At 45.2% G+C, this 12,278-nt stretch overlaps 1 long non-coding RNA gene across 4 annotated transcripts; it reads right to left on the bottom strand.

Moving 5' to 3' along the window:
- Positions 1-277: 277 nt before the first annotated feature.
- LOC132652453 (uncharacterized) lies at positions 278-12,239 on the bottom strand. Of its 4 annotated transcripts, XR_009590039.1 has the most exons (5): positions 12,028-12,239; positions 9,913-10,053; positions 3,474-3,573; positions 2,583-2,810; positions 278-2,472 (listed from the first exon to the last, which is right to left on the bottom strand). It is a non-coding gene; the product is annotated as an uncharacterized LOC132652453 (long non-coding RNA). The 4 variants fall into 4 exon arrangements; XR_009590038.1 differs by having other exon boundaries at positions 3,474-3,576; positions 9,913-12,239; XR_009590037.1 differs by having other exon boundaries at positions 278-2,485; positions 9,913-12,239.
- Positions 12,240-12,278: the final 39 nt, after the last annotated feature.

Here is a 12,278-nt window from a genome sequence, read left to right as displayed (position 1 = left end):
AAGACAGAGCAGGTAGATCTCTGAGTTTGAGGCCAGCCTGGTCTACAGAGGCTATACATAGAAACCCTTCCTCAAAAAACAAAAACAAATGAAAAGAAAACTATTAGCTCAGGACCCCCAAGACCAAGTTCTCAGCACAAAGGAGATTTATTTGTTCCAGTGGGTCAGAGTTCAAGCATAAGAAAAAAGACAGGAGATAGAGGAAGAGGGAGAAGGGAAAAAGAACAAAGAAGAGGGAGAAAAAGAGAGAGAGAGAGAGAGAGAGAGAGAGAGGGGGGGGGGGTTGTCCCAGAGGACAAAGGACTGCCTCTGGGTATATGTGCAAATTGAGAACCCCTGTGTTAGGGTGAGATGTTTAATTAACTGGCTTGTTAATTAGGTGGACCAAAGGGAACTTTTGATTGCTGGACTTCAATTCTTTGATAGCTAGACAGTGGTAGTCAGTGTCAGAAGGGGGAATTGGCCAAATAAAGGAATAGCTTGGGGGGGGGGGGCTAGCTTTAGGAATGTAAAAATGGTTTTTAGCAAGGCAGAGGGAATTGAGGAGAAGGGCCAGGCCTGCCAGAGCCATGCTCGCCTCCTTCAAGCTGGCCAGCATCCCCTCAATAACAAAAATATTCTCCTGCAATCTTGAAAGTTAAGCCTTGTCCGTGTCTTTTTAAGGGATTCTTGGCTCTTCGGGCCCTAACAAGTATTTTGGTGCTGTTCTGTTTCCGAGGCCTTAAATTAGGATGTGTAACAGCTACCAATATACCGTCTGTCTCGGGGAAGAATAGCAGTATCAAAAAATCACATTTTCATCAAAACAACCCATGTTTGTTTAGTTAAAAGTGCTGGGTGCATAAAGCTCTAACATGCTTGGTCAGACTGTGAAGCGGTACAGTGGTAGAACGCTCGTCTGGCACAAGACCAGGGTTCAATTTTAAAATTTTTGTCGATTTAATTTTTTAATTAGCTAAAAAGAGTGGCAAGGATTTACTTCTTTTACTTTAGATAGATAGAGAGACAGACGAACAGAAGGAGCTGGTGAGGTGGCTCAGCAGCTAAGGGTGCTTATTTAACGCCAAGCCTGAACGCCTGTGTTCAAGTTCCAAGACCCACGAGGTGAGAACACTGACTTAAACAAGCTGTCTTCTGACCCCCACGTTCTCACCATGACACACACACACATGTGCACACAAAATAAAGTGTATTAAATAAAGGTTTTAAAGAAACAAAAGTGGCCACAACTGAAGAGGGAAATCTGAGTAGAATTAAAAAATATATTTTTTTTATTTTCTTCTAAATGTGTTGAGACCAAGTGACGATTCTCTGGGCAAAACGGCTCCACCGAGAGCCTTGCCAACTTCTCCCTTGGGGGCACAGACTTTAGGCAAGCGAGAGTAAAAGGTGAGACACCTGTCCCAGTGGGAAAAGGCAGGAACACCTGGCAAGCAAAGAGACCTGGAGGCAATGAGAGGAAAAGCGGCAGAGGAGGCTGTGCCTCCAGCTGGCTGCTGGTCCTTAAAGCCAATCTGTTCCCTGAGGAAAGGGATACAGTGGCAACACTGTAAACAACAGGGCAAAGCTAAGCGAGGCCACTTTGTATCTCTCAGCTCTGATGACTTCTTCCAGGAAGTTTCCCTACCCAGCTTGCATCAAGTGGCCGGCCTGAAAGGAGCCAGGATCCTCTGCACATCCTGCAAATTCATTCACTCACTCGCCTATTCTGGACCAGTCCTCACACGCCGACTGAACTTCAGCTACAAGGAAGTAGCCGCCCTGTACCGGCACAGACTAGGCGCTAGGCGCTCAACGAACAGGAAGCTGCTGGCTATCAGGCGTGTTTCTGTAGAGGCACGAGCTGTCACATTGCCGGCCCAGTGTAGGGAGCAGAGGGTGGGCAGGAGGACAGGAGGACGTCTTCATTTGAAATTTTACAGCAACCCCCTGCTTTCACTGATTCAAGAGATGGGGAGGAGGGAGGATGCCCGCCCGTGAGCCTCACCAAGTCCATAGCCACGACGATCCGCAGACCCACGATCCTCCAGACGGACTTGGGCGGGTCCACAGTCAGGTAGGTGAGCCGGTCGCTGAGCACCTCATCCTGGAACGTGTGCTTCTCGGCTCAAAGGCGCGGACCGTGTCGCACGGCTCGGGCGGCGGCTGCTCACGCGCGCCAGGGAGGCGCGGGGCTGGCCAGGCGACACCGGCGGCCCGGAAGAGTGCGGGTAGCTGTACTTACACTGCACCCGGTGGAGGCCGAGCGTGCCACAAAGCCTCCTCGACACCACTGCGCCCGGACGCTCAGGAACCCGCTCCGCCGTCTGGTTTCCCTGAGCCCCCTGCCCCGCCGGGTCCCACCCCTTCTCTTCATCCTCACTCCACACAGCGATGGGCGGGGCGAGACTAGAGGTTCTGTCCAGCTTCTGAGCCACAAGGTCTCATACAAACTCCATGGATAGTGGAAGATGAATGCACGGTTGAAGGGACCTGGAAATCAAAGCTGATGGGTTACAGGGTGTGGGTTGTATAGCTCTAGAGATGCAGAGCAACAAAGGTACTGCATCTACAGTCCACACGGGAATAACAGGGCATCTTACGTTAGCGAGATGAGGAGCAGGACAGAAACTTGCCCTGGGTGTGCACTTCCATTTTATTTCAAATCCGAGAAGAGCCATCCTTTTTGCCCTTCTCATTCATCCACAGACCTGAAGATGGAGCTGGCTCACACTTGTAGGCCCAGCATTCCAGAAACAGGCCTGAAAACAGCCATAAGCGGGAGGTCTGCCTTTGTTGATCTAGTGAGTTCTGGGCTGCACAGCAGGACCCTGGCTCAAAAAAAAAAAAAAAAAAAAAAAAAAAAAACATATAGAAAAGATACAATGAAACTGTATTATCCCTCTGTTTACTAGCAGACCTTAATAAAAGCTGACGCACCTTACAGGGATTTATAGTCTCCCTTTCTATATTTTACTATTATAAACAATTTCAAATTCATCATGGGAGGAGTCTACACTTATTGCAATGTCTAACCAGATATTGTGGACTAGCCCACTACAATAGGGAAAGAAGTGCTTAGGCCTAGTCAAACAGAGGGCATTAATAGAGCACATTTGGTAGGAGTGGGGAACAAGTGCCACCTGCTGGCAAAATCTCAAACGGCCTAGCACTGAGAGTGCCCCGAGTTTGATCCGACTCCTGCTCCCCATGGGCTACAAAACTTCATTGGTATAGGAGTTTGCCACTTTAAGCCAACAGCAAGGCAAGGGCCCCCTTCTGTGCCTGGCAGTTACCCTCACAGCAGCTCAGTGACAAATAACGTCAGCGGTAGAAAGCAAAGACCATGGGGGAAAGCCTCACTCCAGCCCACTGTTCTGTATCCACTTCCTGGGACCAAGACACACAGAATGGCTGGAGTATGGCCAGAACTGCCTGTATGTGCCAAAAGGCCCATTAGGAGACAATCAGCATTTGGTGACCAAGACACCAACCTTAAGATGAAGCACACAAGAGAGACTGATGATCTTGCACTTGGCAACTCACAGGGAAGGCAGGGTCTTGACATCCAGGTACTCAGTGTCTTGTAGTGTCCTGCTTTTTTCCAGGGAAAAAGCAAAATTCAGACTGCAGAGTTGGGATTAGCCACAAAGGAAAGATTACTGGATTTGGAGCCAGGAGGACTGGATTAGATTACTAATTCTGTTGCTCACTATCTGTGAGATTTTTAGGGGAAAAAAAAAATCACTAACCTTCCTGAGCCTAAGTCTAATCATATGTAAAAATGCAATATCTGAGCACAGGAGTCTTATATGAGACTGTTTATCCAACCAAGGACCATGTATGGATATAACCTAGAACCTCTGCTCGGATGTAGCCCATGGTAGCTCAGTAACCAAGTGGATTACCCTAGTAGGGGGAACAAGGACTATTTTTTTTTTTTAATGCAGTTTATTCAGGACTATTTCTTACATAAACTCAATGGCTGGCTCTTTGACCTCTCCACCCCCCAAGGGAGGAGCAGCCCTGCTAGGCCACAGAGGAGGACTTTGCAGCCAGTCCTGAAGATACCTGATAAAACAGGGTCAGAAAGGGGAAGAGGTCCTCCCCAATCAGTGGACTTGGAAAGGGGCAGGAAGAAGATGAAGGAGGGAGGGTGGGATTGGGAGGGAATGAGGGAAAGGGATACAGCTGGGATACAGAGTTAATAAAATGTAACTAATAATAATAAAAATGCAGCACCAACACTTGCCCTGCCTGCCAAAGAGAGGAAGTGAGGACCCCGGAGTACTGATGTGTTCATGTTCCCCTATGCTTTTCCAATCTTTCCAGAGGTAGGCTAACACCCCAGATAAGCACTTGCTCCTTATCTTCAAAGCCCATCCACACTCAAGAAGCATTTGGCACAGATTCTGAGAGATCAAGCATCTGATAAACGTTTCCACCAAAAGAATGTAGCATTACTTGTGTGGGGCAAACCTCAAAAGGCACAGCCATTGACTTCCATCAACATGGCCTGAGTCCAGGGTTAGTAGCTAGAATTAATTTGAAAGCACAGTAGTTAGTTATGAGCATTACACAGTGAAAGCAGGTGAACTAATTCCAGCCCTCACCCTCAGTAGTAAATGACCTTGAAAGTCACTCCACACTTCAATTTCCCTGTCTGTGGATGAGAACAAGAGCTTATCAATACCAAAGCATTATTATGACTAGCAAAGCTGGAAAAGAACTCAGAAACAGGGTTGAAGTTGTGATTTAGTGGTAAAGGATTTGACAGCATGAATAAGACTCTGGATTTGATTCCCAGCACTGCAAAAAGTACAAGATCAAGAAATTAAAGACCACTGGGCATGGCCTTTAATCCCAGTACTCGGGAGGCAGAGGTAGGTGGATTTCTGAGTTCGAGGCCAGCCTGGTCTACAAAGCAAGCCCAAGGCTACACAGAGAAACCCAGTCTCAAAAACTCAAAGAAAAATAAAAAGTAGAGACCAGGCATGAAGGCATGTGCCTGTAACCTGCCACTGCCTATACTTGGTAGGCAGAGGCAGGAGGATTACTACAAACTCAAGATCAACCTGCCCTACAGAAAGAGACAGTTTCAAGGAAACAAAGACCAAAGAATAGGGGCCACTTGTGTATGGTGCTTCATGCCTTTAATCTCAGTGGTGGCAGGCAAGGCTGGTCTATATGCCATCTAGTGAGTTCTAGAGCAGCCAGGGTTATAGAGAGAGACCCTGTCTCACAAACAAAATCAATCAAACAAGCAAGCAAAAACCCCACAGAGAACAAAAAGCAAGGACCTAACAATAAATACTATTTGAAGAACAAGGGCTAGACCGACGGTTCTGCAGTTAAGAGCGCTTGTTACCCAATCAAGAACCAGAGTTCAGAGACAATAACGTGCCAGGAATCCCACAAACACCTGTAACTCCCTGCTCCCAGGCATTCTCCTCTGGCTTTTGTGCACGCGCAGGCGCCGGCGCCACACACAGGCACCGGTACAAATAAAATAGCCTTTAAAAAAATAAATAAGTAGAGTAAGTTCCACAAGCATGTGATTTCCTGTCATTGTTACTCTGCTTCCAAAATATCAAGTTGAAATTGCTCCTGTATAAATTTTCTGGCTTCAACCAAAGATCAGAGTCTAATACAAAGACACCACACAAACAAAAGAACAGCATTTTAAAATAAATACCCATTTGAGTCCTTTTGGTTTTGTGGCTGGGATTCCAACCCCACACAGACTAGCCAATTGCTGTACTACTATGCTGTAGCATTTGCAAGAACATCATTTTTGTTTATTTGCATGTTATGAAGTAAAAAATGTCAAACTAGAATTAACTCGCAACAGGTCTAGGGATCTTTAAGGTGCTTTGTTTTCTTTGTTTTTTCTTTTCTTACTTTTTTTTCAGCTTGTTGCTTTTTTTTTTTTTTTCAAAGATTTATTTATTATGTATACAGTATGTCTGCATGTACACCTGCACGCCAGAAGAGGGCACCAGATTTCACTTTGGATGGTTGTGAGCCACCATGTGGTTGCTGGGAATTGAACTCAGGACCTCTGTAAGCGCAGCCAGTGCTCTTAACCTCTGAGCCATCTCTCCAGCCCCTCTTACTTGTTTTAATAAGTCATATTTCCTCAAATTAAAACTGAAAAGAGATAGTGCAAGTGGACACTAGGAAATCTGTGGTGAATGAGTGAACTTTGAAGGGTAATTGATGGCACTAGAGAGATGGCTCAGCACCCCAGGTCCATGGACTCCACCGAGTGCTTCTGACTCCTGTGGGTACAACAAATGTATGGCGAGCTTCCATACATGCAGACAAAAACACTCATGTTGTGGATATAAGCATGTTTTTGTTTTGGTGCCAGGTGTGGGATGTGGGACTGATTCAGATGGTCCACAGCAGCAGACTATCTGCCTCATGCAGGCTCTGAGAGGAGCTCCTTGCCAGCTGCAGAGAGTTTACATCTGAGGACTCTGGAGAGAAAATAAATGCCAGAGCCCAGAGAGTGGATTGAGGAAGAAGATCAAGGCTGCTCCTGCTTCCCTCTTGCTGTTCCCCGTTGCTGTTGTGAGACAAGAAGATGGAGATCTCCTGAAATGAGGATTGGACTGGAACCAAGGAACCTGAGAACCCTAACTAGCAGGAAGCAGCTAAGAAAGAAAACTATCTTCTTACCTGGTGTTGGGGTGTTGAAAGGGATTTGGATGGAGTAGGGAGAAATAAAACTTTTTTTAAAACTAATGCCAACACTCATACACATAGCATTTTAACAATAATAACCAAGAGGGAGACTGATCTAGGAAGCCCCTGGATTCTCCTTAGCGTGAATGGGAACTGTTCATCTAACTATACTAATCAGCAATCAGAGGACATACAGAAGAGAAAGCTACAAAATCTAAGGAAACCTGCAAATGCTGTCCACTTGAAAATACATAAACGTTTTCTGGAAATATGCAGAGTGAGAGGCCTTGGAACACTCGGCCTTAATGGGACATTTCCATCAAATACCTCCCCTCAGGGCTCAGTAAACTCTGCAGAGGAGGAGGCTGAGAGAATATAAGAGCCAGAAGGGCTGGGGGATGGCAAGGAAATAGAGCCTTCTAGACATAACAGGACTGATGCCCATATGAGCTAGAGACTTCCCAGCATGCAGAGGGCCTGCATGGGTCCTCACCAGACGGGGCCCTAGAGCTGAAAGGAGACATGGACACACCCAATCTCTAACCCAGAAGTGGTCGGTCTCCAATCCATAGAGAAGCACTTGCAAATAAAAAAATTGTTTTCTCCGGAGGAGCAGGAGTCTCACTGGGGAAGAAAGGCTCTTAAGGATAGGCCCCATACCCAGCAACAGCTGTCAACACAACATGCATTCAAGGGCATCTTTAGAGGTGCCTTATCTCATGTTGACGAAGAGGATTTTTCAAACTTCTACAGTCCTTTGCGTATACATTATGGCTTTCATTTTTTTGTGTGTTTTTCATGGTATTCATGTGTGTGCCAAGCATGTCTCTGCATCTATGTGTTTGTTAGGCTTTTTCCTTTGGCTCTTTCTCTTCTGTTTGTTTTGTCCTGTTCCAGTTTGGTTTTGCTTTATCTTGTAGTATTTTATTATTATTCCTTAGAAGACTGTTTTCTAAGGAGACAGAGAAGGTGTAGGTCTGGATGGGAGAGTAGTTAGAGAAGAACCAAGGCATTGGGGAAAGAAAAGCCCTAGTCAGAATATACTTTATGAAAAAAAATATATAAAAGTAAAAGAAAAAAGTCATAGATGGAGTCAAAACAACAAGCAAAACAAAAATTCATTTTCTGGGGCTGAGGAGCTAGATCAGTGGATAGGGTGTTTCCTTTGAAAACATAAGGACCTGAGCCTGAGTCTCCAACACCCACATACACGTCAGTGCTGGGGCTAGAAGACGGCTTGTGGGGGTTAGAGCCCTTGACTGCTGCTCTTCTGAAGGGCTGCCCTTCCACCATCCACAGGGCAGCTCATGGCATCTCACATGGAGTCCGGAGGATCCAAAGCCCTTTTTCTGGTCCCCAAGAGCACCAGGCAGGCATGCACGAAATGCATATATGCATAAAATAATAAAAGAAACTCCTTTTGAAAGCTAGCTGCCCATGCCTATAACCCCAAAATTTAGGGGGAGAAGACAAGTGGATCCAGAGAGTTGGCTGGCAAGCTAGTGCAGCCAAAACTTCAGGATTCCAGTTCTTCAGTAAGATGGAGAGTGAGAAGAAGCCACCGGATGTTCCCCCCATCTCCACACTTGGGCACACAGAGGTGTGCACCCCACAGCCTCACGAGTGTGAAGGCTCACACCACATGAAGCACACAGACTTTTTCCACCAACACTTGTCCTTTCTTATCCTGGTCTCAGGCTTCCACACTAAATTAAAATATCTAATAAAAAGGGGGAAGCTGGAGAGATGGCTCAGCAGTTTAAAGTGTTTAATTCTGGCACAGGACTTGGGCTCAATTTCCAGCACCCACGTGCTAACTACAAACATTCTAACCCCAGTTCCAGGAGATGGATCCATTGCCCTCTTGATAGCCATGTGCACCAGACATGGTGATGCATACATGGAAACATTCATACACATAAAATTAGGTAAGGTTTTAAAACCTGAATAGGTGTTAATAAAAAAAATTAAGACAGCATACCCACCCTACTTTCCAACCTTTTCTTTCCCAAAGGTATTGAACTCCTACTAATCTTCCTACAGCCACTTCCAGAGTGTAGGAGTTACCAGGCATGGTGACACACACCTGTAATCCCAGCACTCAGGGAGGCAGAGGCAGGTGGATCTCTGTGAGTTCGAGGCCAGAGAGTCTAGGACAGTCAGGGTTACATAGAGAAACCCTGTCTCAGAAAAACAACAAAAACAAACAAACAAAACCAGAGTGCTGGAGTTACAGGAATGAGCCACCATGCTTAGTTGAATTATAGCTTTATATCGTTGTGGGATCAAACCTAAGGCTTTGTATATGCTGGACAAGAAGTCTACCAACTGACCACACCCCCTCCATTTCTTTTCTGGCCAATAAGCCTGCTGTGAATGAACTTCCACCAACAGTGAAATTAGGCTTAACTAGGCAGAGAATGTGACACAGAATTCAGTGGTTAAAAGTTGTATTCAACATACGTCAGTAAACATTCTGCAAATGTTTACTGAAAAGGTATTGTACATACACAGAACCAGAATACTACTTCCGGTCTTTAAGAACTAGCCACTGCAGCTGAGGAGGGTGGAGCATGTCCCTAATCCCTTCATAGGGCAAAGTCAAGAGGATACAGAGTTCTCATCCAGAAATTCCAGGCCAAGCCTAACCCACTTGAGATCCAGTCTTAAGAAACAAAAATAGCCTTTTTATTTTTATTTTTTTCAAGAGTCTAGGTGTGGTGGGGCATTCCTTTTGTCCTAGCTGTTAGGAGGCAGAGGCAGTCAGGTCTCTGTGAATTCAGGCCAGGTGGGGCTAAAAACAACTATCCTGACTACAGACTAATACGTCAGACAACCACACAGATTTAATACAGACTAAAAGCATTACAATATGTTAATGATGAAAGAGGTTAAAGGCAAGACATGTTAAAGGAACGATTAATCACAAGCCTAGGGAAATCTGAAAGGCTTCATGGTGGAGTCAACTCAGTCAGTGCTCAAAGAATAAGTGCAGCCTGGTCTACAAAGCGAGTCTAGGACAGCCAGGGCTACACAGAGAAACCCTGTGTCAACAAACAAGTAAGTAAGTTAATTAATTAATTAAATAATTAAATTGAGACTATACAGTGGTTGTGAGGACTAATGTATAAACACTTAGAACCGTGTCTACTGTGTAACACATACTCAAACATGATGGGATGAAAGGTCAGACTACATGCCTTTCACTAAAATGACAAGTGTCTTTTGCCAGCATCATCTTACCTTAGTTTGAGATGAGAGACTGACCATCTCTTCATGGACAGAACAGCCACTACTTGGGATCCTTAATATCCCTCTCAGGTCTTCTCTAGCTGGAGTCCGTCCAACCTTCCTTATTTACTCTGAAATAATACACTTACAAAACTGGAAGAGAATTTTACAATCTCATTTGAACTATAGGGAAGGTCCAATAAATAAATAAATTATAGTAAATAAACTGTAGATAAGCTGTAGATAAGCCCTGTACAATGCTTAACAAAGTTCTCACAAAATGAATTTATTTGTAAGTGAAAAAGACAAGCCAGTGTAGTCACACTAATTCTTAAAGATGAAGCACTGAGATATGCTGGACATATATACACTACAGAACCACTCAACTGCATGAATTTTTCCTTTAGCAAAGTCTCACAGCTAAAGGAAAAATTCATGCAGTTACTCATTTAAACTGGATCAAGGGATTGGTGCTGTGTCAGACTCAGGATATATTGAAATGGACAGGAAGCAAATCCAAACCTGACATTTTAAATATATATATATATATATATAATTTTTATCATGTGTGCATGCATGCCTGCGTTTGTGTACTCATCCTCCAGTGTGTGTCATGTGTGTGGATGCAAGCAGAGGCTAGATGTTTTGGATCCCGTGGAGCTGAAATCACAAGTAGGTGGCAATCAAACTCAGGACCTCTGGAAGAATTGATCTTAACTATTGATCTATCTTTTCAACCCTGACATTTTTTTCTTTCATTTATTAATTTTTTAAATTATTACAATTTATTCACTTTGCATCCTGGCTGTAGCACCCTTCCTCCCTCATCTCCTTCCGTGCCCCTCCCCCAGTCCACTGATAGGGAAGGTCCTCTTCTCCTTCCATCTGACCCTAGCCTATCAGGTCTCACCAGGACTGGAAGCCTGACATTAAAGATGTTATACATAAAGGGCCATACATGAAACACTTTGTTTTGAACATAGTCAGCTGTGGTGCAGGAATATCTTCTTAGGCAAACAATGGCTATCTTGCAGAGCTCAACTGTGCCACTTGAAAAAGATCGAGGGTAAGGCCAGGAGAGTCTCAATGGAGTATTCAGCCAGTACCTCAGTCCCCATTGCACCTGGCCTAGGAGTGGGCCTAGAAAAAATAGGTGGAGAAAGGCTGGGGGTAGCTATTCCATCTATGTGGTTATAGAGTTAGGCTCAAAAGAGTTACTTACGGCCAGCAAGTTTCAAACTCATCAGTGAGGCCCTGCCTCAAAACGAAATTAGCCAAACCATACCTCAGAAGTTGGTACTATTCCACTCTACCTAAAGTGAGTGAACTGAGATGGATTTACTAGGCTCAGGATTCAGATGCAAGCAGCTGGAATTTATACTGCTCCCACAAAATAACAGCAACTCCGGATTGAATAAACAAAGCAACAGTAGGAGGTGAGCAAAGAAAGAAAGCACCAGACTGCTTATGAATGCTTTCCTTTCCATTCTTTCTTGATTTGTTTTTTTTTTTGTGACTGAGTTTCTCTATGTAGGTCTGGCTGTCCTGGAACTACCTCTATGGAGCAGGTTGGCCTTGAACTCAGAGATCTGCCTGCCTCTACCTCCTGAGTGCTGGGATTAGCGTTTGCCACCATCTCTCGGGATGCTTTCCTTTCTGTGGATAAAACTAGTAACATCTAAACTGGCTATGCTGGCTCATGCCTGTAATTCCAGGATTTGTGAGGTTGAAGGCTGAGACCTTAAGCCACCCTGGGTAACTTAAACGAGTGACTAAGCCTGGCAGTGATGGCGCACGCCTTTATTCCTAGAGGCAGAGGCAGAGGCAGGCAGATTTCTGTGATTTCGCTGCCAGCCTGGTCTACAAAGTGAGTCCAGGTCAGCCAAGGATACATAGAGAAACCTGTCTTGAGAAACCAAAACAACAAAACAAGCAACAGCCCCAAGTGACCAGCAGGGGCTATGGAATGCTGATTCTGCCTCAAAAGCAACACAGGTAAATAAAGATGCAGTGAAATTTTAAAAACCGTCACATCCTTAAGCTTCTGGACTCTTGCCACGTGGAACCACTGTAAAGGAACTCAACCACTGACTCAACACGTGGTTTGAACCACATTCACTCCCCAACCTCATTGGAGTACTCTATTCCATCCAGCATCTGAGCAGCAGCCCTTTCTGGAAGACGTGGAGCGGAACTCATGCTGCCGCTCAAAGAAGGATCCAACGTGGCCCGTCTTAAAAAAAAAAAAAAAAAGAAAGAAAAAAGAAAAAGATCCTAGAGGCACCCAGGGAACCGTGGACAGGAGGGCCGGATGCGCTCTCCCGGCATGCACCATAGGCCCGTCGACCACGCCCCCTGCGAGCTCCAAGGAGCACGTG

The sequence above is a fragment of the Meriones unguiculatus genome, chromosome 2 (assembly GCF_030254825.1).
Source record: "Meriones unguiculatus strain TT.TT164.6M chromosome 2, Bangor_MerUng_6.1, whole genome shotgun sequence".
Lineage (NCBI taxonomy): Eukaryota > Metazoa > Chordata > Mammalia > Rodentia > Muridae > Meriones > Meriones unguiculatus.
The sequence above is the reverse complement of the archived record's forward strand: the minus strand, read 5'-3'. Positions and strand labels throughout refer to the sequence as shown.